A 27707-nucleotide genomic window follows, 5' to 3' on the forward strand; every position below is an offset into this window, starting at 1 on the left:
TGGTGCACAGCAAAGGCTGTGGATTCCCTTTCTGCCCCCCTTTGAGAGGTCCTTTTATTTCTACTTTCTTTGACCCAGCAGGGCTCTGCTCTGGGCACTATCAAAGGCTATCAATCGGCCATTTCAGCCTTTTTACGGCTTCCAGATCAGCCTTCCCTTTTCAAGTCCCCTGTTGTAAATAGATTCTTGAAAGGCATTACTCATCTTTTCCCTTCTGTTCCATTCATAATGCCTCAGTGGAACTTGAACCTGGTTCTGACATATCTGATGTGTGCTCCCTTTGCGCCACTTCACAACTGTCCTCTTCGTCTTCTCACTTTAAAGACAGCTTTCCTAGTGGCCATCATCTCTGCCAGAAGAGTGAGCTCCAGGCTCTTTCTTCTAAACCTCCTTTTCTCTCTGTCCATCCGGACAAAGTGGTTCTAAGGACTCGTCCATCTTTTCTCCCAAAGGTTGTTATTGCCTTTCATATCGGGTAGACCATCACTTTTCCTCTTTTGAGGGATGCGGAAAGAAGGTGGGCAGAGAGGTTCCACCATCTGGAACCAAAACGTGCGCTCTCATTCTACCTGAACCGCACACAACCGTTCCGGGTGGTTGACCAGCTCTTTGTGGACTACGTGGGCACCAAGAAAGGTCAGGCTGTGCACGAGCAGACCATCTCTCTGTGGGTCGTGGATGACCAGCTCTTTGTTGGCTACGTGGGCGCCAAGAAAGCTTGGGCCGTGCAGAAGCGGACCATCTCTCGGTGGGTCGTTCTGTGCATAAAGGCTTGTTATTCTTTGGCTAAAAAGAAGCCTCCGGTGGGGCTGCGCGCTCATTCTACCAGGGTGTCGGCAGCCACTACTGCTATGGGACGGGGAGTTCCCTTGCATGACATCTGTCAGGCAGCTACGTGGGCCTCGCTGCAAACATATACCAAGCATTATTGCCTGGACAGCCAAGTCCGGAGAGATGGCTTTTTTGGCCATTCTGTCCTCTGGGATTTTCTGGTGTGATCTTGGTTCGCAGACCTACCACCGGGGTTGGTATTGCTGGGGTATCTATTCTAAGTTAAGGAATCTATCACTACCTGTTTCTTTCAGATGCACAAGTTACTTACCTTCGGTAACGATATATCTGTAAGAAACATTAGCAGTGATAGATTCCTTACCGTCCCACACATCCTCCCCGTTTTGCGAACTGATTTATAGGGTGAAGGTCATCCCTTTCAAGGCCCTAGTTTCATGGCACCAGTGGTCAGTTTCTTGCATGGCTCTCCGTTCCTGACGCGGAAAGTCGTGTACAGAACTGATGTCAGGGGGCGTCTACCTCCAACGACGTCATCCAGGCGCCAATGACGCACGCGGAGCCGCACGACGACTCCTACCGACTGGGTACTGCTGACAAACCTTCCGGATCCAGTCTGACGCCTGGGGGTAATTCTAAGGTAAGGAATCTATCACTACCAATAATATCGTTACTGAAGGTAAGTAACTTGTGCTTCAGTAAGTTACAGGTAAGTTACTTTTTACGTTACTTTTCTTACTCAGTGCTGGATACCTGGATTCAGCACTGGGACATTTCCTGTAAACATGAAAGTAAATAAGTTTTGGTTATTCGTGCGATTTTTAAAGAATACTTTTAGATTTTGTAACTCCACACTGAGAAACTTTTTGGAAGAAAATCGGTCAATGTTATCTTATGGAGGAAAAGTAGTTAGTGGTTCACAGGTAAGTTATCGACAGTGGGAGTTTAAGTTCTGGGGGTAGACTCGGGTCCCCCATGGTCAGTGATGCACTCTTGTTACACCCTCAGCGGCACTGGGGCGGCTGGGTGCAGTATTGAGGCCCAATATAATCCAATGGGGGATAGGGGGCCTCCGGTTGGTGGCTGTTAGCTAGCAGGCCACGCGGCTTTGGGAGCAAAGCTCCTAGACTTTAGCTCAGGGCAAATGGGGAAACAAGCCAGCACAAAAGGTTCACCCTCAGCGGCGCTGGGGTGGAGTGCTGTTTTGGCGTTGGTGTCCTGTTTTCAATGGAGATTTTCGTTTTTGGTTTTTAGCTGCAGGCTCGGTCCAGGAAGACTTCCGGGAAGAACCAACAGCTGGGCATGTAAGTTGGACGGTTCGGGAACGTAGGTGCACCTCGGGTTCTTTTCTCCAGAGCGCAGGGCGGCTGGATGCAGGGCTGTCTTTTGAGGTCGGATTTCACCTTAACGGGCCATTCGCGGTTGGGGAGGGTCTCCGTGCAGAGGCTGCAGGCGATGTTGGGGAGTCCTGATGGGGTCACCCCACAGTGGACTCGGACTCTGGAGCGATGGGGGATCTCGCTGGAACCAGTGGGCCACTCAAACTCGTCTGCTGTAGGCGACGGGCTCTGTGGTGTATCCAAGCTTTGAGTTTCTTTGTCCTTAGCAGGCTCAGAGTCTTGCTTTGGAGTTTCTTTTGAACAGAACTGCTGTTCACAGGAGAGCCAGTCTTTGTTGAAGGCAGCCAGTCCTCCCAGGGGTTCTGGAGGTCGCCAACTGCAGGACATGGCGACTCTTGGCGCAGGATCTATGACAACTGCAGATGGGCCGGTAGGGCTGGGGCCAAGTCAGTTGTACTCTGCAGTCTTCTCTGCTGGGCGTCTTCTTTCGTCCTTCTTCGTAGGTTGTGGGAATCTGAGAAAGCAAGGTTTAGGGTGCCCCCTAAATACTAGATTTAGGGGCGTTACAGGTAGGTAAAGGGCAGGGACCAATGGACCCCTTCCCTGGGGTGAGTACACCCCCTATTCTGCCCCTTTCCAGTGGGAGGGGGGCAGGAGCCTGTCCCTGGTTGGTTGGGTCCCCCCATCCTCAATATGTCGGGGACCCGGATTTTTGCTTAGACCCGCCTCCACCTGAGGGGTGGATTTGGCAGAGGTGGACACACCTCTCTTCCTCACTAGGTTTTCACGCCGATTCTCTCTGCCAAAGTTTTGGGGAGAACCAGTCGGGACCAGTTTCTGAAAGCAGCAACGGGTCTGGGGAATCTCCAAAGGCGGTATGGTATGCCTTTGAAGCTTCCCCTTCGTGAAGACTGCCCATCCTGGGGAGGAGGCTTGGCACCACATCCCAGGATGTGCATTGTTTCAGGCCCCTGAGAGCAGCAGGCTCTCTACCCAGGGGTCCAGAAACATGTCTGTTGGTGGCAGCCTAAGCAGCCACTCAGTTGGGACACTAGAAGTGGGTCGTTTTTCAGGGTGCATCTCTAAGACGCTCTCAGGGTGCATTTTTTTATTAAATCCCACACTGGCATCAGTGTGGGTTTAATGTGCTGAGAAGTTTGAAACCAAACTTCTCAGTTCTCAGTGTATCCATTATGGTGCTGTGGAGATCGTAATGACAAGCTCCCTGCACCATATACACTTAATGGCAGCACTGCACTTACAATGCCTAAGAATGGACTTAGACACTCTAGGGGTACAGGGCTCATGCACCTGTACCCTCACCACTGGCATAGGGCACTCAGCTAGAGGGGTGACTGATCCATGCCAGGGCAGTGGGTTGTAGGCATGGCATACAGGGATGTGCCATGTCAACTCTTCACTTTGTTCTGCAGAAAAACACGCAGCCTGCAGAGTGTGTGTGTGTGTAATGGTACAGGGCCTCTAAGGGTGGCACGATAAGTGCTGCAGCCCTTAGAGGTCTTCCCTGTCCACAATGCAATGGGTACCTGTAGTACCATTCACCAGGGGCTGACCTGTGGCCAAAGATGCCAATTGCGTTAGTTTTGGGGAAAGAACACAGGTCCTGGGAACCTGATTGGCAGGGACCCAAGGCACATCAAGTAAAAGTGCATCAGTAGTCTGGCAAAAAGTGTGTGGGGGGGGTGTTTACTGCAACAGAAATCCACTTTCCTACAGGACCGAAGAACCGTGCAGAGCTAATAAGAGGAAGATTCCCACTGACTTGGCCCCAGCTCTACCGGCCTGTCTCCCCTTGAACCTGCTCCTGCGAAATCCCGGTGTGTCCTGCAGTCAGCAACCTCAAAAACCCCGGAGGACCTGCCTGCCTGCCTTCACTTCCAAAGACTGCTACTCTTGTGAACACCGGATTTGTTCAACTGCAACTACTAGCTCCGGCCAGACACTGCGAATGCAGCCCACTCTGCACATGCCGAACCCAGCCCGAGCAGAAAAGCCCCCAGCCGACTCCTGCAGCCTCAATCCAGAGGATCTCCTCTACCGCGACCAAGAGCGGGTAAGACTTTCCGATGCCAAAAGGCACCCCTGCACCCAATGCCCCACGGCTTTGTGTTCCCCAACTAAAGGTGCCTAGCCAACCCAAGACATCCCATCTTACCTCCTCGAAGTGGTAGTCGCACTGAGAAGATCTTCCTCCCGAGACTGCAGTGTTTCCTTTGACCGTAGTCTCTCCATAGCAAAGAGGGCGCCCAGCGCCAGCACTCTGCACCTGGCCACCCCAGTGCCGCTGAGGGTGTACCTTTTGTGCTGACCAGCAACCCCACTTGCCCTGAGCTATTCCCTAGGAGCTTCCCTCCCACAGCCGTGTGGCCTGCTTGCTAGCAGCCACCAACCGGAGACCCCCTATCCTCCATAGGATAACATTGGGCCTCAACACTCTGCACCTGGCCGCCCTAGTGCCGCTGAGGGTGTAACAAGAGTGCATCACTGACCCTGGGAGACCCCTGAGTCTAACCCTAGAACCTTAACTCCCACAGTCGATAACTTCCCTTTGAACCGATAACCTGTGTTCGAGGCATAGATCGCCACGTGGTGTTGGGCTTGAATGCTTGCACCTTGTTTTGGAAGAAGTCTTTGTAGTCACGAGATAGGTGACTCCTCCCTTGGACGACAGTACGCATGGGCATCGACTCCTTCCTCAGATTGTTTTTTTCCGCCATAGGGGTTCAGATGTAACTTCAGCGCTCCAGTTCGGTGCGTGTGTTTCAAACCTTACAACGCGCAAACCATTGCAAACTCTACTGTATTGTTTTCGCTCGCCTGCCTTTCGACGTGCTAGCTCACATACTAAATTCCAGTCGTCGACGCGGGCCACTGGGCCCATCGACTCCATTTGATGTTTACGTCTAATGGAAAGGATTCAATTTTAAAAATGCCCCCAGCGTGGAGCTGAATTCCCACACCGTGACCAGCACAAGGTCTGCAACCTCTGTCTCTCGCCCCAGCACGAGGAGAAAAATTTCCAAGCCTGCGCCTCCTTCCGGTCCAAGAAGACTATCGGTGATCGCCGGGCTCGACGACACGTTATGGCACAACAGGCTGCTCTGGTGCCAGAGGACATCTTCGATGAAGGCCCGACATTTGAGAGGCAGAGGATTCGGAGGATCTCGACATCGTTTCCAAAGCAGATGACTCCGACTCCGATGACCACATCACTCCAGGTCAACGAGTGAGTACAACTGTCCCTGTCCCAACCCCACCCGTAAAACAAAATGCTCCGGTCAAGACTTCGCCTGAAGGCCCTAGTTGTGACCGAAAAAAAACTTCAGAAACCCCACCTCTGGGCCTGGCTCCGAAAGACAAAGGAAAAGTCTTCCGGCAGCGTGAGATCGATCAAGCCGCACGCCAGTGCCCCAAAAACATCGTCCACACCGAACGCAGGAGCACATCCCACTCCCGCGGTCTCCAAAAAGGCTTCTGCACTGAGTACCTTGGCACCCAAAGAACAAAAGGCCTTCGGATCCGAAAAAGATTTTGGACATGACACCGAAGCCGAAGGACACAAGATCCCCTTGTACGGCTCCAGATCCAAAATCTAAACCATGTTCGGAACCGAAAAAATTGGTGCTGAAAGCTATCATCGAAGAGTAAGAACTATTTCTGCCGGATCCCATCGATCTGAAAAAAAAAACTCCATGTGGACCCTAAGACAGGCCATATTGTCAGCATTCCACACAAAAACAGGAAATTGGACACCTCACACATCCCTGAGGTGCCTGCAACTTCACCTTTAAGACACTCTTCTCCTGTTCTTCCAACTAAGCCTTTCTCTCCTCCAAAGTCTCCCATACTCCCCCCCCCCCCCCCCCCCCCCCCCCCACCCCCCATATTCACCACCACCACAGGAGGATGATGACCTGGGGGAGGAAATAATTACCCTTTCACTAATCCTGATGATGACACTGACATAAAACCAGATCCATGGGATGGATGACTACAACGTCCCTGTAGATCCTCCAGATCTTCCTGATCCAGATGCATACCGACTAGGCCATCTCCCTCCGATGACAGCATTGGGTTTAGTCAGCTTATTGATGGAGCTGCCCAATATCATGGCGTCCCAATGCATTCAGACCCCACAAAGTAACTTCCTAGTGGACACCTTTGCACAGTCACAAAAGACAGTACAAACGCTGCCCATGCTCAAAGGTGTCATCAAATATGCTCCAGACTTATTCAAAGACCCAGTCAGGACCATAATTCTCAATCCTCGGATTGATAAAGAATATAAACCCGCCCCCGATGATCCCACCTACATTAAAGGCCAACTCCCCTTAGATTCCCTGATAGTGTCCAATGCTAGGAAGCGTGCTAACTCTCAAACCTCCGGTGATGCTCCACCTCCAGACAGAGTTGAAATTACTAGATGCTTCAGGCAAACGAGTTGCCTCCCAGGCAGCTAACCACTGGAGGATAGCTAATGCACAGGCATTACTTGCCACATACGACGGGGCTCACTATGATGAACTTGAGACCCACATGCAGCACTTGCCTGACCAATACAAGGCCACAGCCAATGATCTGATTCAAGAAGGCAAGTTAATCACAAACACATCCATTAAATGTGCCCTTGATGCAGCAGATACTTTATCTAGATCAATCAACATTAGTGTGTTATTAAGAAGGCATGCCTGGTTGCGCATTTCTGGGTTCAAACAGGAAGTGCAAACTACTATCCTGAACCAACCGTTCAATCAGGAACAACTTATTGGCCCGGCTGTGGACACAGCTTTAGAAAAAATGAAAAAAGACATGAATACTGCAAAATCCATGGGAGCATTGCAGTCTCCATCTACACAAAGCTCCTTTCGCCGCTCATTTTATAGAGGCCCATCCAAAACCATCAGCACAGACACTGTTTCTTCCTCCTATAAAACCCTCACACAAACATCCCCCAACAGGAGATATTTTAGAGGAGGGTACAGGGGAAATAACAAGGGAAGAGACCGAGGTAACAACACTCTGGCCTCTCCCACTAACAAACAGTGACTTCCCTCCACTTCCTCCAGACCATTCCACTCCGAAGGGAGACTCTCACTTTTCCTACCTGTCTGGAATTCCCTATCTACAGGCAGGTGCGCAAGTCAAATTATCAGGTATGGTTACTGCCTGGAACTTACTGCATCTCCCCCCCCAGCATACCGGCCGAACAACGTCCCATGTCTGCAGAACATCTGAAGCTCCTCATACAGGAGGTTCTCTCGCTGCTTCAAAAACATGCATCTGAAAGAAACACGTTAGTTAGATTCCTCACCTTAGAATATCCCCAGGCGTCAGGCTGGATCCAGAAAGATTTTTGTAGCAATACCCCTTGCGCGTCGCTAGGCGTCGTCTGCGGCTCGGCGTCCGTCGTCGCCAGAATGACGTCGTCTGAGTACTTAGTCGCCGCCCTCGCGCGCTGACGTCAGTTCTTATTTTTTCCGCGCCAGTAAGCGCCGATCTGGGAAGAGCTAACCCTAGTCATTTTTTGACTAACTTTTTTTTGACTCTTTTTGGTCTATCGACTCGACTCTGGTGCCGGTAGGATGCCTGGTTTTAAAGCCTGTGACTCCTGATGTCGGTCACGGATCACCATCGCCGGTGCCTTTATTGCCTGGGGGCCGACCATGACATGGAGTCGTGCCTCAATTGCCAGGCCTTGACATCGAAAGCTAGGCGGGAGCGGTCCCGTAAGCTTCTCGAGCTTCGGCACTCTGCTCCGCGCCGCTCTCGGTCCCGGTCCAGGAGGAGGTCCAAGGACCGATCGCGGAGCCGCAGCCATAGTCATCGCTCGTCGGGGTCTTCGAGGAAGTCGAAGCACTCCAAGAAGCCCAAGAGACGACATCGATCTTAGGACTCCCCTCGCCGGTAGCGCGACTCGGCCGAGGGTCAGGGTGGTCCCACCCCCGCGGCTCCGTCGGAGCCGCAGGAGCCGTGTCCGTCCCCATACCCGCCGGTCCCTGGGACTGACGCGACTCTGGCGGAGGTCAGTGCCTTCCTCTCGGCCATGAGGGCCCTGGCTCTGCTGTCGACGCCTGTAGACGCGCCTTCGGGCCCCGCAGGTTCGACTGGGCGACTTCGCGTGCCGGCGGCTCCGGCGCCGTCGACGGCTCCGGCGCCGCAGGTCCCCGAGGGATCCAGGCCTGGATCTCGGTCGGCGCCTGTCGACCTCACGACGCCTCCTCCGCCGGCGCCGACACTGGTTCCACCCCGACGCCGTCCCCGGATGACATCGTTACCCAGTTTAGCCCCGGTCTGGGCTTGACGCCGGCACGGCGCCGCTGCCGGTGCCGATTGGTGACCGCTTCATCTACTGCCTGGCTCCGATCGTTCCTCCTGTTTATCGGGAATCGGATGACGAGGGCGACTGGGAGGGGTCTGATAACCCTATGGCCGCTCAGGCCCAACTTTCTCAGGACTGGGCAGAGGAATTGGGGGATGCCAGTGGTCTGGATACCTCCCCGGACGCTGGTTTCATCTCTCTTCCGACTGTGGCCTCGGAGGAGGGTGCAGCCTTCTCAGTGGTGCTGCGCAAGGCGGCCGAAGCCCTAGGGCTCGAGTTGCCTGCTGTGGCAGTGAGGACTAACGTCCTCACTGAGGTCCTTCAACCGACAGCAAGCTCCACTGAGCCTCTGCTGCAGTTTAATGAGGCCCTCATTGACGTTCTGCAGGGCACTTGGTCCAAGCCCTCCACAGTCCCTCCTGTGGACGGGAACGTTGCCCGGCGCCACCGCCCTGCTCTGGGCGACCCCAGATTCCTCTCCCAACACCCCACCCCGAGAGTCTGGTTATCCAGGCCTCAACCTCCCAATCCTCCTTCCCGTCCGCTCCTCCGGATCGGGAATCCAAGAGGTTGGAACAGTTTGGCAAGAAACTATTCTCGTCCCTGAGTTTGGGACTGCGGTCGTTAAATACCGCTTGCCTTTTGGACCGTTATTCCCACTCTCTGTGGGATACGGTGGAGGACGTGCTGCCCTTGTGCCCGGTGGAGGCCCGGACACGACTCACTCAAGCTCTTGCTGACGGTTGAGATGCAGCACGGCATGCCATACGGTGTGGACTTGACACCACGGACTCGCTAGGTCGGGCGATTTCCACCACGGTGGTGCTTCGGCGTCACGCCTGGCTGAGGTCCACGTCATTTTCGGGGGATGTCCAGAGTTCCCTCATGGACCTGCCCTTTGATGGCACTCGCCTTTTTGGTGAGAAGGCGGACAGTGCGCTGGCTCGGTTCAAGGACTCCCGGGCCACGGCCAAGTCCTTGGGTCTTTCGGCCCGCGGCCGCAAACATCCGCCTTTCGTCCCTTTCGTGGCCAAGGAAGGGGCGCCTCCTCACGTCCGCCCAGCCACCGGCCGCAGAACCATCCTGCACGCGGACGTGGATTCCGCCGAGGCAGTACTGGAGGTCAACGTGCCGGTCAGTCCACATCCACCCCGGCAGCATCCGCCTCAAAGCCCTCCTAGTCCGAGCTTTCAGGCCCATTCCACGCCACTGGGCGGCAGAGTTCGCCATCACCTGCTCCACTGGCGCTCCATCACGTCGGACAGGTGGGTGCTGCAAATCGTCCGAAGAGGCTACTCCCTCCCCTTCGAGACGACCCCTCCAGCCATGCCACCGCTTAACCACCGTATGTCGGGGGATCATTTGCATCTTCTACGAGAGGAAGTTTCGGCCCTCTTGGCCAAAGAGGCCGTCGAGCGCGTTCCTGGTCCAGAAGTAGGTCGTGGTTGTTATTCCCACTAATTTCTGGTTCCCAAGAAGGGCAAAGGGGGCCTACGCCCGATCTTGGTCCTCAGGAGCGTCAACGCCTTCCTCCGGAAGGACCGGTTCGAGATGCTCACTTTAGCTCAGGTTCTGGCTGCCCTAGACCGTGCTCCCCTTCGGCCTCACCAGTGCCCCTCGGGTGTTCATGAAAGTGATGGAGGTGGCCGCAGCTCATCTGCGCAGATCAGGGGTTCCAGTCTTCCCCTATCTCGACGACTGGCTGTTGAAGGCGGGCTCGCCCCAGCAAGTCGTCTCCCACCTCCAGACTACGGCCGAACCCCTGCACTCGCTGGGGTTCTCCATCAATGTGCCGAAGTCGCACCTGAGTCCCTCCCAGAAGCTCCTTTTCATTGGAGCGGTTCTCGATTCGGCGCTGTTCCGGGTCTATCCGCCGGAACAGCGGGTCCGGGACATTCAGGCCCTGATTTCCATCTTCCGGCCTCTGTCTTGGGTTTCGGTCAGGTTGGTGCTGCGGCTTCTGGGGCTGATGGCCTCCTGTATCCTGTTGGTACCTCATGCCAGGTGGCGGATGCGGGTTCTGCAGTGGGACCTGAAGTTTCAGTGGGCCCAGCATCGAGGCAACCTGTCCGACCATGTCCTGATCTCGGAGGGCACTGCGAACCAGCTCACGAATCGCGATTGGGTCAGCGGCAGATCCCTCTCCCTACCCCAACCGGAGCATGTCGTAGTGATGGATGCGTCCCTCCTGGGATGGGGGGGGCCATATAGGAGAGGCGGAGATCAGAGGACTCTGGTCTCCGGCGGAGACTCTGCTCCATATCAACCTATTGGAGCTGAGGGCGATCCGACTTGCACTGAAAGCCTTCCTTCCCTCTGTCCGGGGAAGTGTCGTGCAGGTGTTCACGGACAACACCACCGCCATGTGGTATTGCAACAAACAGGGCGGGGTGGGGTCGTGGACCCTTTGTCAGGAGGCTCTGCACCTCTGGACATGGCTGGAACATCAGGGCATCACCCTGGTGGTTCAACATCTGGCGGGCTCTGAACGCCAGAGCAGACGAACTCAGCTGCTGGTGCATGATGGTTCTCGAATGGCGTCTGAACTCGGACGTGGCGCAAGGTCTCTTTCTGCAGTGGGGAGAGCCTTGGTTAGATCTATTCGCCACCGAAGAGAACACGCAATGTCAGCAGTTCTGCGCGTTGGAATTTCCAAGGCGGCACTCGCTCGGAGATGCTTTTCGTCACGAGTGGAGTTGCGGTCTGTTGTACGCCTTTCCGCCTATACCACTTCTGCCCAGAGTGCTGAAGAAGATCAGGCGCGACCGGGCCCAAGTCATCTTGGTGGCTCCGGATTGGGCACGAAGGTACTGGTATCCCGAGCTACTCAGTATGTCCATCGATCCCCCGATACGACTGCCTCTTCAGGAGGACCTTCTGTCGCAGCAGCAGGGGACGGTCCTCCACCCGAACCTGAGCCCATGCTGATTCGGCGGTCAGGCGCCTCCTGTCTGTTTGATGGTCTTCCCAGAGGATTTTTGGTTTCGTGACGATGCCGTCACTTTCTTTTCTGTTACCCGTTACGGGTTACAGATGTTCTGATTTGTGTGACTGCTCGGCTGTGTTATTTCCTTATTCTGGTACAGCTGGTTAAGCTGTGTTTACCTTTCTTTTGAGCCTCTGCCTACGAGCTTATCTCAAGAGGGACCCTTCTTTTGTAGGGTTGCGCCTTACCCTATGTGGGGTATTTGTTGGCTGTTATATTGCTACTCTTCCTTACCCAGATAGTTTTGCTGCACGTTGACTCTTCCTACCATTGTAGGATGTCTCCTCTGGTGAGATCCATGGGGTTGGTTTCTCTCCGCGGGTTACAATTGTTTGCCTACGGTTGATCCGTAATACATCCCCGCCTCAGTAGGGGCATCCTTCCCTGCTGTTTCGTTGGGGTTTTGTCATGCCTGTTTTTTCCTGACATGTTCTTACAACCTCACTGTGCTAGTCTTGCCTGTCTACAGGTGGACATGCCCCCCTGGGGGGGGCAGGTCTCTCTGTTCCGTTCCAGAACAGTCTCTTCTATATTCTGTGAATACTTGACGTATTGGTGCACACAGGTTGTTCTCTACGTCTTTTCTTGTGGCTCAAGCACTGTCGGGGGTTCGGCTGTGTGTTGCCTCCTACCCCACTTCCCTAGCAGGGTCTCTGGTCCCTTGCTTCTTGCAGGACAGGGGGTCCAGTTTGTCTGCTCCTGTCCTGTGCTTATTTCTTAGTTCTTCAAGAAGTGGCTCTTGTATAGGACTTTCTGCCACCAGGTCTGTGCTCCACCCCGGCTGTTTCTCGGTGTATGGGTTCTTACTCACATTTGTAGCACTGGTGATGGGCTCCCCACCAGCTGTTTTTCTGGGTGTGAGTTCTTACTCCCATTCTGGCACAGTTGCTTCTTTAGGTAGCATTACTGTGCATGTATTCTTTTCGACATTCTCCTTGTTGGTAGATGGTGTTGGTCTATGGCGGTGAATGCTTTTTGGCGACAGACTTCTGTCTGTGCCTTCTCTCAATCCTTTACTGGCAGTATCATGTTCTGTTTCCGCCTGCCTAAAGGGAGACCAGGTTTCTTCCCCCTCGGGTACTGTGGATTTTTTTTTTCTGCGTTCTGTGACTGTTATGCCGCAACACCGGTACAGTGTTACCGGTTGAGCGACTTCCTGTTTAGGGTATCTGAAAGAGACACGCTAGTGATAGATTTCTTACCTTAGAATATCCCCAGGCGTCAGACTGGATCTGGAAAGTTTTTGTCGGCAGTACCCCTGCGCATCGGAAGGTGGCGTCCTGCGGCTCCGTGTCCGTTGCTGGCATCGTAAGCGCCAAGATGACGTCACAGAGACTACTTAGGCGGCACCCATGCGCGCCAAAGTCAGTTCCTTCTTTTTCCGTGCCAGCAAGCACAGACCTGGTTAGAGCACGTACCCTAGTCACTTTTGTGAGAAAACTTTCGAGTCTTTTTGCCTTCCATTTTTGAGTCTTTGACTCCTGGTGCCACGTAGGGATGCCTGGATTTAAATCCTTTGGGGGCCTGTCGCCGTACGATGTCTGTGGCCGGCCCCCATGGCGTCTGGAGCGCGACAATGACTCCCGGTCATGTTCCGACTGTCTGGCCATGGCTCCGAAGGCCTTGCGGGAGCGGTCCCATAAGCTACTGGATTGCCGGCTGTAGTCTCCACACGTTCGAGGGCCTAGGTCGCTCGAGAAATTGCTTGCGGAGCCATTGTCATCGCTCCCCGGGGTCGAAGTCTTCCCACTTGGATTCGGGTAATCGAAGTCATGAGAAGAAGTCAAAGAAGCATTTCCGCTCTCTGACGTCCCCTCGTCGGTCTCCGGATGCGGACGAGGAGGCCGGGCGTACCACCCCTGTGGCTCCTTTGGAGCCTGTGAGTCCCGCAGCCAACCCACCTTATCCGGGTCCGCCAGCGACTCCTGCCCAGGTGCAAGATTTTCTTGCAGACCACGCTGTCCCAATTGAGGGCCCTCCCTTGCGTTGGGCTCCCACCGGCGCGCTTTCGGGCCCCGCGGTCCCAGTTGAGAGCCCTCCTACGCCAACGGCTCTACTAACGGCTGTGGCCCGACACTGCAGGGACCTCTGCTGGCGGCTTCGGCGCCGCAGGAACCTCCGCCGGCGGCTCCGGCCCCGGCACCGCAGGGACCTCTGCCTGCGGCTCCGGCCCTGGCACCGCAGGGACCTCTGCCTGTGGCTCCAGCCCTGGCACCGCAGGGACCTCCGCCGGAGGTTTCGGCGCCGCAGGGAACTCCGCCGGCGGCTTCGCTGCAGGGACCTCCACCGGCGGCCCCGGTGCCGCAGGGACCTCTGCCGGCGGCTCCAGCCCCGGTGCCGCAGGGACTGGCTGCTCTGGCATCACCCGCGACTCTGATCCTGGTGCCGCAGTGGGCTCTGTTCGCTCCACCTCATGCCCTTGCCCGGGTTCCCCGACAATTTAGTTCCTGGTTGGGACCCTAATTGGGACACGGAGCCGGTCCAGCGTCGACCGGTGCCACTCGACCATTTCTATTCCCCTGCCCTTTGATGGTACTTGCCTTTTTGGCGATAAGTCAGATAGTGCGCTGGAGCGTTTTGAGGCCTCCCGGGCATATCGGCCGAATCGGCTACTCCCTCCCCTTAGAGACTGCCCTTCCAGCCATGCCACCTCAGTTCCACCGCATGTCGGGGGACCTTTTTGTGCTTCTCCAGACTCGCGGCCGTCCTGGCCAAGGGGGCCATCGAGCGTGTTCCTGGGTTAGAAGTGGGACGTGGTTGTTATTCCCACTACTTTCTGGTCCCCAAGAAGGAAAAAGGGGGCCTGCGTCCAATCTTGGACGTCAGGAGCGTCTTTTGCTTCCTTCGGAAGGAGAAGTTGAAAATGTTGACTCTGCCTCAGGTCTTGGCTGCCCTCGACCCTGGAGACTGGATGGTAGCGCTGCACTTGCAGGACTCATATTTTCATATCCCCGTGCTGCCGGGCCACTGGCGTTACCTGCTGTTCACGATAGGCCTAGAGCACTTTCAGTTTGCTGTGCTCCCCTTCGGCCTTACCAGTGCCCCTCGGGTGTTTACGTAAGGAATGGGGGTGGTCGCAGCTCATCAGAGCTGCTCAGGGGTTCCAGTCTTCCCTATCTCGACGACTGGTTGTTAAAGGCGGGTTCGCCTCAGCTAGTCAGACGTCTCCCACCTCCAGACTACAGCCGACCTGCATTTGCTGGGGTTCTCCATCATTGTGCCGAAGTCACTCCTGAGTCCCTCTCAGAAGCTCCCCTTCATTGGAGGGATTCTGGATTCGACGTAGTTTCTGGTTGATCTTCCTGCGCAGCGAGTCCGGGATGTTCAGGCTATGATTCCAATCTTTCATCCTCTATACTGGGTTTTAGTAAGGATGTCCCTCTGGCTCCTGGGCCTTATGTCCTCCTGCATCCTGATAATGCGCACAGTGGTGAATGTTGCGTCCCTCCTGGGATGAGGCGGTCACATGGGAGAGGCGGAGATCAGGGGCCTCTGGTCTCCGGCGGAGTCCCGGCTCCATATTAACCTTTTGGAGCTTCGGGCGATCTGACTTGCACTGAAAGCATTTCTTCCCTCTGTCTGGGTAAGTGTAGTGCAGGTGTTCACGGACAACACTACCGCCATGTGGTATTGCAACAAACAGGGCGGGGTGGGGTCACGGACCCTATCTCTGGAGGCTCTCCGCCTCTGGACATGGCTGGAACATCAAGGCATTCCCTTGGTGGTTCACCACCTGGCAAGTTTTCTAAACGCCAGAGTGGGCAAACTCAGCAGCCGGTGCGTGATGGATCATGGATGCCATCTTCCCTCGGAGGTGGCGCAAGGTCTTTCTGGAGTTGGGAGAGCCTTGGTTAGATCTATTCGCCGCCGGAGAGAACGCGCAATGTCATAAATTCTGCGCTTTTGGCCTTTCCGAAGCGGCGCTTGGTGATGCTTTTTGTCACGAGTGGAGCTGCAGTCTGTTGTACGCCTTTCCGCCTATACCACTTCTGCCCAGGGTGCTGAAGATTCGGCGCGACTGGGCCCAAGCCATCCATGTGGCTCCGGATTGGGCACGAAGCTGCTGGTATCCTGAGCGACTCAGCAAGGCGATCGCAACTCCGATTAGACTGCCTCTTTGGGAGGATCTTCTGTCGCAGCAACGGGGGACAGTCCTCCACCCGAACCTGCCCAACCTCCACCTCCATGCGTGGAGCTTGAGCGGCGACAGTTGACAGCTTTCGACCTTCCTGCCGAAGTCTGTGACATTATTCTGGCAGCCAGGCATCCCTCCACTAAGATGGTATACGCCTGCAGGTGGAACAGGTTTTGGCATCGTGCACTGCAAAGGCTGTGGATCCCCTTGCTGCCCCTCTTTCCTAGGTTCTTCTGTTCCTGCTCTCTTTGGCCCAGCAGGGCTCTGCTCTGGTCACTATCAAAGGTTATCTCTTGGCCATTTCTGCCTTTCTTAGGCTTCCAGATCAGCCTTTTCTTTTTGAGTCCCCAATTGTTAATTGCTCTCTGAAAGGCTTTACACACACGTTTCCTCCCGTGCACTTCATAATGCCTCAATGGGACTTAAATCTTGTCTTGACTTATCTAATGTGTGTTCGCTTTGAGCCACTTCATAACTGTCCTTTGTCTTCTCACTCTAAAGACGGCTTTACTGGTAGCTATCGCCAGAAGAGTGGATGAGCTCCAGGCTCTTTCTTCTAAACCTCTTTTTCTATCTGTTCATCCGGACAAAGTGGTTTTAAGGACTTGTCCTCCTTTCTTGCCAAAGGTTGTCACGCTCTTCCACATTGGGCAGACCATCGCTTTGCCCACCTTCGTTCTGCCTCCGCGTCCTTCAAAAGGGGAAGAGCTGCCCCATCGTCTAGACCCAAAACGTGCGCTCGTTCTATCTGAAGCGCACACAACTGTTCCGGGTGAATGACCAACTTTTTGTTGGCTACGTGGGCCCCAAAATCTTTTTTTTAAAAGGTTGGGCCGTGCACAAACGGACCATCTCTTGGTGGGTCATTCTCTGCATCAAAGCCTGTTACTCGTTGGCTAAGTAGGAGCCTCCTGTGGGTCTGCGTACTCATTTTGCCAGGGCAACGGCAGCCACTACTGCTTTGGGACGCGGCGTTCCCATGGAGGACATCTGTCGGGCAGCTACGTGGGCCTCGCTGCACACTTTTACAGCCAAGTCTGGTGAGACGGCCGTTCGGTTCTCCAAGACATTCTGGTGTGATTTTTGGTTTGCAGACCCACCTCCAGGGTAGGTATTGCTGGGGTATCTATTCTAAGGTAAGGATTCTATCACTAACGTGTTTCTTTCAGATGCACAAGTTACTATTTGTGTAATGATATATCTGTAAGAGACATTAGTTAGTTATAGATTCTATACCGCCCCACCCATCCTCCCCGTTCTGCGACCTGATTTCTAGGGTTAAGTTCATCTTTTTAAGGGCCCTAGTTTCATGGCACCAGTGGGCAGTTTCTTGCATGGCTCTGCGTTCCTGGCGCGGAAAGTCGTGTGCAGAACTGAAGTCAGCGCGCATGGGTGGCGCCTAAGTAGTCTCCGTCACGTCATCTCGGCGCTTACGACGCCAGCGACGGACGCGGAGCCGCACAACGCCACCTTCCAATACGCAGGGGTACTGGTGACGAAAACTTTCCAAATCCAGTCTGATGCCTGGGGATATTCTAAGGTAAGGAATCCATCACCAACTAATGTCTCTTACGGATAGATCGTTACACAAGTAGTAACTTGTTTGTCACGTATGTGTGGCAACATTCCTGTCTCTTTTTGTATGTCGTAGGTTCTAGACGCCACGGGGGTGCTCGCATTCTAGGTTCTTTTTTTTTTTTGCCCTAGTATCAGGCCTACTTGCTCACCCTCTCCTTCGGGATAGACTCCTCTGTGTTCCTGGCTTTGCATGCACTCCCCTCACAGTGGTAACTTTGGTAAGTTTGGCTGCATGCCTCCCTACTGAGCTTTTGCTCAATGGTGACTCTTCTGTCTCTGTTGGTACTAGACTCTGGATTCGGCCCTGCCACTGTTGTCACATGTCCTAAGGGGTAACACAATTGATGTGGGTTTTTTCTTACACACACAGGCCTCCTGTTGTGGCTCCTGTTCTTAACCGGACAGTCTTCGGATTCTCCCCTGTTTTCATTTTGGCATCCACTGGGGTGTCTGTTCAGGCGGTATATCTACCGTGGTCATGTTGTTTTGCCCCTTTGGGGCTTCGTTCCTCATGGATCATAGGGACCGGTGCTGGAATCCTTTGGCTGATTCACTGCATTGTTTCTTACGTTGGCACTGACCTTTCTAGTTCTGTCTTTCCTTTCGTCTGTGTCTGGACGAGAGAGGTCTCACACCATCCCTCTTCGGATTTTGGTCTCTTTGCTGTCCCTTGTTCATGTTCCTTACGGAGTTTCCTGGGTCTCATGTCAGTTGCCCTGGCATTGCGGTTCCCATCGTGTTTCGTCAGCCTCTTGACACATGTTCTCCTGGAACTTGGTGGTTGTTTCGCAGACCCTCCGCCTATGGGGTATGGCTTTGGTATCTATTCTAAGTTAAGGAATCTGCGGCTAGATGTCGCTATCTAATGGAAGAGTTACTTGCCTTCGGTAACGATATATCTGGTAGAGACCCAGTCTAGCCGCAGATTCCTTAATGCCCGCCCATTCTCCCCGCTCTGCGAAGGCCTTTTCATATGGTGTTTTTCCACTTAGCCCCACTTTCTGGTGTCCTTGGTCTTCTAGAGGTGTGCTCTCGCACCTCACTCTGGGGTAGGGTGTGTTGTTCTGCGTGGGGCCTTTCGGCCTCCCCTCCATCCTAGTGTTTGGTTTTTTGCGTGTTCTCGCACCTTTCTTTGGCGCTGGGGGTGTGGTTCGGCTTTCGAGCACTTTGGCTCTGCACTCCGTCCACGTTTTAAGGTGGTTAAGGTCTATACTTTTTACTGCCTTCTCATGTTGTTCAACCTGTGTTCCTCACGCATGGAGTTATTCTGTTTTTAATTCCCTCCCACCGCCCACGCCTGTTCCTCCTTCCTTCTCTGGCAGTCGGTTGGGTTGAGTTCTCTTTGGACAGTCCTTCAATCTCTGGAGGGTGTGTGTGGTGAACTTTCTAGTGGTCGTTAACTTCTAGTCACTTGTCTTGCAACATGTTGCTTCCATATTGTGGTTCTTTTAATTTCCCTCCTGTGGTGACAACCTGTGCCTGGCTTTTCATATCTTTTGTGCCGCAGTCATTACCCCATCGAGGTGGGGCACGGCTTGGCAATTTGTTGGGCCCTTGCTCGCATCAAGTACTCTGTGAGCTCACTGCAGTCCCTCCGGTCCTGGGTGCTTTTTAAATGATTCTGGATGCTTTTTCAACGATTTTGCTCTTATTTTAACACACAATGTCCCTATGATATCGCATGTTTTGCATGGCTCTGCGTTGTGGTGCGGAAAAGTTTCCTGTAGAAAACTGACGTCAGCACCCCGGGAGGGGCTTATATGGCTCCATTGACGTCACTTCCGTGGACGACGTCAGGACGGAGCCGGGCGACGCCGCCTCCTGGCATGCAGAGGTATTGCTGGTGAAAAAAGATTTTGTCGGATCCAGTCTGACGCCTGGGGAGATATTCTAAGTAAAGGAATCTGCGGCTAGACTGTGTCTCTACCAGATATATCGTTACTGAAGGTAAGTAACTTCCTTCAGTTCTTGAGTGTGTGAATTCATTCGCGGACTGAGTGTGTACATCAAATGCTTAACACCGTCCTCTGATAATGGCTTACTGCTCGACCACTCTACCACAAATAGAGAGTAAGGTTCTATCTATCTTTAACCTCTGCCTACCTCTGGGGTCACCTGGACTCTATACACACTATACCTAATTTTGGTGTAGTATATATAGAGCCAGTTTCCTACAACCCCTGAATGCCTTCCTGTAGAACGACACTTTCAGAATGCTTTCACTAGCTGAGAGCCTTTCAGGAGCATTTTCAGTTTTCTGTGCCCTCCTTTGGTCTCTCCAGCACCCCTCATGTGTTTGCTCAAATGATGGTGTTGATTGCTGCCCATATATGGTTGTATGACTGAAGAACGAAGGGACATACTCTGCATGCCTTTACCGCACATTTTTTACCCCGTAATTTTTTTAGATTGCATATTTTTTCAACGTATGTCTTTACCACATTGTGTGTGTGTGTGTGTATACACATACACACACACATAATGTATTTGTTGTGGGAGACCCCCCACACCCCCTAAAGTACCTTAAATGCATGGTAAAGGCATATGTTGTAAAAGCATACATGTTCTAAAGAAATGCGTGGTAAAGGTACAGCGTGTTAATAACCTTGTTGGAAAGGCTGTCTCTCTCCCCTGCCGACATATGAGCGTCGGGAGTCTTTTTTTTCACCATACTAAGACAACTAGCTGCTGAATGCACTCACTGCAGTCTGTCGTAGACTACTTCCAGATGATGGCATAGCTATTGACATAATTGGAGTTCACCATAAACTAGCCAAGGTCCCACATAAGTCCTTTGCAGAGGCTTCCGTTCTTTGGGATGATTCTGAACATGGTGGAGTTTAGGGCTTTTTTTGTTCAGTGGCGAGTCCAGGACATTCGGACTATGATCATAATTTTTAAGGCTCTGTCCTGAATCACGGTGATGGTGGCTCTGAGGCTTCTTCGTCTCTTAACTTTGTTCATCTCTTTAACTATTCCAGGTGGCACATTTGTGTCTTACAGTGGAACCTGGAATTCCAGTGTGCCCAGCATCAAGGCAGACTTTAACATTGGAAGAGATGACGATTCACAATCATCAAGAATGAGCAGTTTTGGGCAGTTATGCGCTCTGGAGTTTCCACAAGAAAACTTGCTAGGATAAGTGTTCTGGCGATATTGGAACAGAATACTTCAGTAAGCTTTCTTGCCAAGGACTCAATTGTCTCAAGTTTCTTTTTAAAAAAAAGAAAAAGGATTTAGTAGCGACTATGCCCAAATCATCCTAGTGTCAATGGATTGGGCCAAGTAGAGTGTATGATACCTGGATGTCTGAGACCTAAACATCTGTCCTCTGGTTGAGATGCCGCCCTTTGAGGACCTCCCATCTCAGCAACAGGGCAACAACTTCCACTATAATCTACCCAGGATGCTCCAGCATGGATGCAGATTGCGCAGCAGAAATTGACTAAACTTGCCGATTGAAGTGATGGATGTCATCCTTGCTGCCAGATATGTCTTCATGAAATCCAATTATGCCAGGAAATGTGACCAGTTTCTAACTTAGTGCTGTGCTAGACACACTGACCCTTTGATTGTCCACTCCATCATCATCCTTTTGATAATGTTGTGTTTAGCCCTGGAAGTCCTTGCAGGGGGTGCTAGAATGATTTGTTGAACCTTTAGGCCTTTTTACATTTGCTGTACCTCCCATCCCAGTTCAGATAACCTCCTGTGATGCGGTTTATGAAAGCAGACATTTTCTCCCAAGTAGTTTGGGATGCCACCGTAAGACCTTAACCTAATCTTCACATTCCTCATCTACATACCCTTGACCTTAAACTTTTTCTCATTGCAATCCTATTCACTAGTCATTTGACTTAATTGCAGGCACTGTCTGTGCAACCACCATATACCACATTTTTCGGTACAAGTTGATACTGAGTACCTAGGCAGGCTTTCTTCTAAAAGCCTTGACACTCCCTACCACTTTGGGATTTCCATTACTGTACCAACAATTATTTTCTTCATCTCCCCTCGAACGAAGATAGGTGCCATCAGTTGGCCCCCCAAAAGGGCTTTAAGCTTATCATACTAATGACCATGGAGTGGGCAACCAACTTTTGTTTCAGTGAGGAAAGAAAGGCAAGGCTGGGCAGAAGAGGACCGTGACTTGGATAGAGCTCTTGATCTAGGTCTGCCATGTACTGACCAAGCAGCAGCCCCATGTGGTCTGATAGCCCATTCCACTAGGGCCAGTGCCAATGCTCTTTCTAGTGGATCCTCTATCCAACTGCAGTTGTCTCCGTGCCCTCCTGACTCCCCGTTCTGTGGATTGGCCTATTTTTAACATTTAAAAAAGGTTCCAAGTTAGTAGTCTGCACACGGTTACTAACAACAAACTCTCTGCCTGATGTGTTGAAATGTAACAAATTGACATTTGCACGCAGGGTGGTGCTTAAATATAGCTCCGTCTGTTACTTCCTGGACAATATGGAGCCAACATGGAGTTGCATAGTGCCACCTAAGCAGAGCAAGGGAGTACCACTGTGAAAACAATCTCAAGTCTGGCACCTGGTCTATAATATTATAATGTGAGGATTAAGCTGAGGTTAACTAGAGTATTCAACAGAAAGAGCGTCACTGAAGGTAGAAACTTATTCTTCTGGTGAATAGAATGGGGGTATGTTTATGGTAATTCTATGGTGTGACCCATCCAGTTGCATAATCTCAGGTGCTTTCCTGCTTCACAATTTTGTGTGCGCTCTTAATAAAATGCCTTGCCTCATTTGTTAGGAGTCAAACTGGCTACATTCCCCCATCTCAAACTCGTGGAACTTCAATACAGTCAACAAAGGTTGGCTGCCAATTCTAGTCGCAGGCCCATACAAATAAGGAGATGGGCAGCTGTAGATCAAGCATACTACCCTGTTCCGAAAGTAATGCAACAGAGTTACTTCACACAACACATCCAAGTATAATAGGGACCAGTTATCACACCAGATTTTCAATATGGAAGGCTCAGTGATGTCAGTGCCTATTGCACCAGCTATCTCCACTGCAGTAGAAATCTTGTGGGTCTCTTGGGGGCGCCTGCAAATCTCTGGTGCTTGATACAGATTCCAGTGATCTATTACAAACTCTGGTGTTTTGCCAATATTGTATTAATACAAATCTTTCTCAAACAAGCAGCGAAAAACTTGTTAGAGTTCCTCAATGGAGGCAATGACTCAAACTGAAGTGATAAGTCTACTCTTTTACGGTCAAGCATTCAACCGGGAGTATCTCTGAAGTGATACTGGTCATGTTTTATACTGCTTCCCATGCTCTGTAATATTTCATGTGCTTGTATAGCAGTGGTATCTAACCAAGCTGCTGATCTTTTTGTGCATTTCTGGGGTGACTCAATAAGTTGCGTTCCGTAGCTTCCCCAGTAATCCATATGCGTAGGGCCATGGCATCAGTTTCAAAGTGATTTTTGTTTATTGATAATGTCCTACCCCTACAATCATTTTGGGATCATCTGACAGTGATTTAGTTGCTGCTTCAGTAGAGTAAGCTATAAATGCCTTATCACTGACTGTGACAACAGGTAAATGCTGGACAAGAACACCACAAGGAAAGCTCCCAAAACCTGCTGCTGTTAACCATTTGATCAGGCTATGTACCTTTACAAGATAGAACTCTTAAAGAAAATCGTATGTACATTCACACCATTCAATGGATTGAATGGTACTGAACAGCATTTGAATCAAACTTATGAATAACACTGATAAACTATTGTTACAAATTGGTGCATTTTCCTCATTGCTGTATTTTTGTGCTATTAGCCTCCACCCCTTCATTACACAAAGCATCATTGCTGTATTTCTCTCTATGTCCCAGTTGTGTAGATGAAGTGTAGGTGCAGGAACTGAAGCCATTGAGCGTAGCTGGGATTCTGAAGCTGTACATGTATGCATAAGCTTGTTGGCTTTATTTTTTCAGTCCCCAAGCACATGCTCTGCTAATGATTCACAGTTGATTATTTCAATTTTACCTCATACCTTTTGTTATCTGGACACTTCCGCCCGACAAGACCACCACCATTTTACATGCTCACGTTTAAAGTTGACATCTTTCTTGAACGTTGACATTTGACACACATTTGCTTGAATGCCGGTATATCTGAAATGGCTTTGCTTGCATTTGCATTTCTTCACACGTATATTTTCACAGCCTGGAATATTCTGTATGAGGGCTAAGTTCACTGCGCAAAATGTTAATGTTTGTTATTGCCCACTAGGCGGCAGCTCTGTAAAGATAGACTCCGTAATGACGGCCTGAATGTGTCTTCGGGCTGGTAACAGGGGTGAAGTTTATTTTTTAAACAACATCACTCCTTTGTTTAGACAGAAGAGCGTTTAAATGACACTTTTGAGGTTGTCCCATGCCCGAATTTCAGCTTAGATGAATCCTTTTTTACATCCTGAGAAGGATGGTGTCCAGCTCGACACCAAGACAAGCCCCCTGATTAAACATACCTACAGGTAAATGGGGATTTAGATCACCCTAATGGATTCTGGCAGATTTACCCACACTAGGCTAGGAAGCACTAGGTAGGAGTGTAGGTATGGTTATACATGTATGATTACAATCAATCTAACAGCACAATGGTTGAATTGTTCATCATCTTTATGATTCCAGTAATGTTAATTACTCTGTTCTGTTTCCTTCTATTGATCATTGCAGCGCACATATTTACTAATGAAGGGAACTGATCTGTTTCCACAATTTCCTTCGGGAGTCAGGTTCTGAGATTGCACAAGTGTCGCTATAACATGGGCTCACTCAGATTGGTAGAGGCCCACGAAGTGTACAGAACAGAGGTATTTTATTCATGGATCACATTTTCGGCAGCAAATGCCAACACAGGAAATGTTCCTACATATGAGGTAGCAGTACCAAAGCAATGTAGAGCATATGTGTATTTAGAAATCCCATTACCTTATCAGGAAGCCATGAATTGGTTCCTTGGCACCCTCCCACATGCATTAGAAAATGTCAAACTGGATCCCCTCTGTAATGATGGAGCAACATGGCTGGTTATACACCTTAAACAGACATTGCAAACTTTAGATGTAGAGCTTGGTATACTATATTTAGATTTTAGTTAAACTTCATAGACTTCTAGTACAATTCAGAATGTGAACCATACCGACGATATCACATAGGGCTGGTCAAGTTGCACAACCACATTTGGCCACGCCTGGAAATAGTCTAGAGACCATAATGCAATAAAGGTTAAGGTTCCCATCAGGCGGTATGAGATTCTCTTTTCGTTTGCACAAAAAAATACGCAACCTCCAAGAAAACACCAACATTCTCACAATATGCCTTCTGTTCGGGATGATTCCCTTGGTGGAGGATTGTGCCTCTTGGGGCGCAGTTAGTGGTGTAGTCTATACCATTACGCATGGTACACCATCATTACATGTTTTGCTAGAAGTCCTTAAACAGATTCAAAGTGAATACGGGGCAGCCCCTGCCCTGGATTTGGGAAAGAAATTATTGGGCACTTTTGCTACAGTATTCTCAATCATACTAAGTAACATAAGAGGAAGGAGCAGTGTTGGCAGTACGCCAACGGCTCACGCAGGTTGGTCTGGCAAACCAGGAGCGCTGACTACAAAAAATTATTGCATAAACCTATACAGCCATAGGTAGAGATAATTTGGGAGCCGGACCTAATAAACCACAATTTAAGGGTAATTCCGAAAAGAATAACTCCAAACAGGCACCAGAGTCTTCTAAAAACCAGTGGGGTACTCAGAAAAACAAAGAAGACAAAAACGCGCTGTGAATCTTCTCAACAGGAGTCCACTGATAATCGCTGTAACTTGTACAACCATGATCCAATTAAACAGCCTGATGGGAATCAGGATACTGATTCACATCGTTCTCATTCCTTTCAGGAATCATCCAAAAAACGCTTGGAGAGAAAAGGACAATCGAAGCGCTGATCCGAGGAGTACATGAAACCAAAGGAGGACTTGCAAATTTCTTCTGACTTTATAATAAATATGGAAGCAAAACTTCCACAGTCAAAGCCTCAATTTAAAAAGATGGTGGTGGCTGGAATTTAAGTAAAACATGCCACGAATATTAACAACTCTGCCTCTGAACGGGGAGTGGCCTCTGACCATGCTGGACCACGCAGCAGAAATCACAATAGTTAGCTTGAATCATATGGAGTGTCTAACGGCAATAGCAACAAGTGACTACATCCAGGTGCAAAAACCCGTTTTGAGACTGAGCATCCCAAGTCAGTTATAGGATTTACAACTCCAGATGGAAAGGGATATACCATGTATTGTCAACATTCACTTTTGAGAGAACTTTGTCATTCGGCAACAACATTCTCTTGGCTGAAAATGATTGGCCACCTGAGTTTGTTAGAGATGGCCCACTAAGAGAAACAGTGATGTTCCCATCTTTTTTTGACCTACTTACAGAATTAGTAAAACACACATATGCCAAGGAGTGTGCCCTAACTCAAGCCCCGGCGTTCTACCGCAACAACATGGGTTGGGATGAAGGGTCCCTTACCACATCATACAGATGAGGTCCAGACCGCAACCACAATACCCTTAAACATAAGGCCAAAAAACAAGTTGGAGAGATACACAACTTGAATACCAGGGTGTAATAGAAAGTTACACCTCATCAATGAATACCCCTTTGTTTCCAGTGATAAAACCAGATAATTCATAATGCTTAGTCTAAGACTGTAGACAGTTGAATAGTGCTACCCGCACATTTTCTGTACAAAACGCGCATGGTGCGGCACTAATTAACAATATAGTGTACAAAAAATATAAAACCACCATCTCAAATTTGTTTTTCTGCCAAAACATAGCACCTGATAGCAGGTATTTGACCACATTTAGCGCTTTAGATTCCTAAAAGCAAATCTGTTGATTGCCACAAGGGTATAAGAATAGCCCTGGGCTGTTCTCAACCCGTGTAACGGAACTTGTACAAGACTTTGACGACCAAGCATTGTCCAATGTCGCATAATTCTAGGATTTGCTTATATGGGCTACAGTTTGAACTTTTGACTTCAAATACTGCTTAGGACACCATCCGGTAGGCATATATGAAGTGCTAAGGTAGGGATATGTACATAAGACATGGATCCTCCCTTCACTTTTCATAATAGGAATGGTGCAACTGAGGTTTTTCTTAGCGGTACAGTCGGTGAAAATGCTTTAGGCCATTCTCTAGTTGTAGGGAGGTCACATTGCACGACGTATGTAATGCATCGAAGGCAAACGTGTCCTGTTATTTGAAAGGTTCCCCAGCTGCTGTAATTTGTCCGGCATTCAGATTACTTTCAAATGGAAGCTACTTGATGTTGAATGATTAAGATTGTGGGATGAAACCGGGAATACCATATCTGGTGACTCTTTCTGCAGTTGTGACCTGCCTATATACAGTTAGAGATGCAACAATTTGGCCTTCGATTACAATTTCAAATGTGAACTTTGATGCTTTGAGCAGACTGAAAGCCTTATCCTTATGGGAGACGTTTGATCTTCAAGTTGCAAGGTCCTCCTCCGAGATAGTCATTACTTCGCACCAATCTCCTACCCCATTTTGGGGTGCTAGTGCATTTTTAATGTTTAAAACACTGCAGGTGTAGCGCACTTTTTTTTTTTTTTTAATCGCTCCGGGAGGGTCAGCACCTTCCAGACTGTCTTCAGAGTTATTCCATCTTTCATGCACTCCGTGCTTGTAAGTGTTTTTGGAGGCTTACTGCTTTTGCTGTTCCTCATTGTCAGGATATTGATTTTATTTTATTTGCTTCGCAATGGATGTTCCGTCACGTGGCCAAATGGGAATGACACTGCCACATGTGCTGCTGTGTCGTGGAAGAATGATAGTCTTTTGTCACACTCTTGCTTCAGGAACTAAATGATAACTGTTTCTTGTCATTTTAACCTGTCTGGCTACATTGCATGCAGCCCATATTCCGCTGTCAACTGTGCACTTAGTGTGCCCTGGATACATGGAAAGGAATGCAACCGGTCTAGTCTGTGGACATAGAACTGCTGGTGGGTCCCTTAAACACTCACTCACACAGATTTCCCCATGCGATTGCAGTTGCTCCAAAATGCATATTATGAGCCTTTCTGGGATGCTTCAACACCAGGAGTGCATAATCATGCCTCGTCCTCTGCGGGTGCACTACTGGCCATCACACCTTCTGCGGCTGCTGAGTAGGGTGGATTTGAAAATGTTTGTTCATTGGAACTGTTGAAAGGGGTGTGCCAACAGAAACATTGTCTGCGGTAACAGGGAATAGCAATCTGGCAGTTTCAAGCAGTTAAGCTTAGTTTTATTCAGCCATAATTTTTCTTGCTAAATTGCTTTCAAATGCAGTCCTTTTTTTATTTTCATATCAACTATTAAATACAATTATAATTTATCTGTGCTGTTATTATGAAATAGCACAATGCTTTTAAGATTTTAGGCTTAACTACATGTTTAAAGCTGTATTTTTAGCCTAGTTTTTAGGAA

At 50.4% G+C, this 27707-nt stretch overlaps 1 protein-coding gene across 3 annotated transcripts in view; it reads left to right on the plus strand.

The window, feature by feature from the left end:
• The window catches only part of TNPO3 (transportin 3), a 1119313-nt gene that overhangs the window by 664486 nt on the left and 427120 nt on the right, over positions 1–27707 (plus strand). The gene's annotated exons all lie outside the window — the stretch shown is intronic.

Source organism: Triturus cristatus, chromosome 4_1 (genome assembly GCF_964204655.1).
Source record: "Triturus cristatus chromosome 4_1, aTriCri1.1, whole genome shotgun sequence".
NCBI classification, from domain to species: Eukaryota; Metazoa; Chordata; class Amphibia; order Caudata; family Salamandridae; genus Triturus; species Triturus cristatus.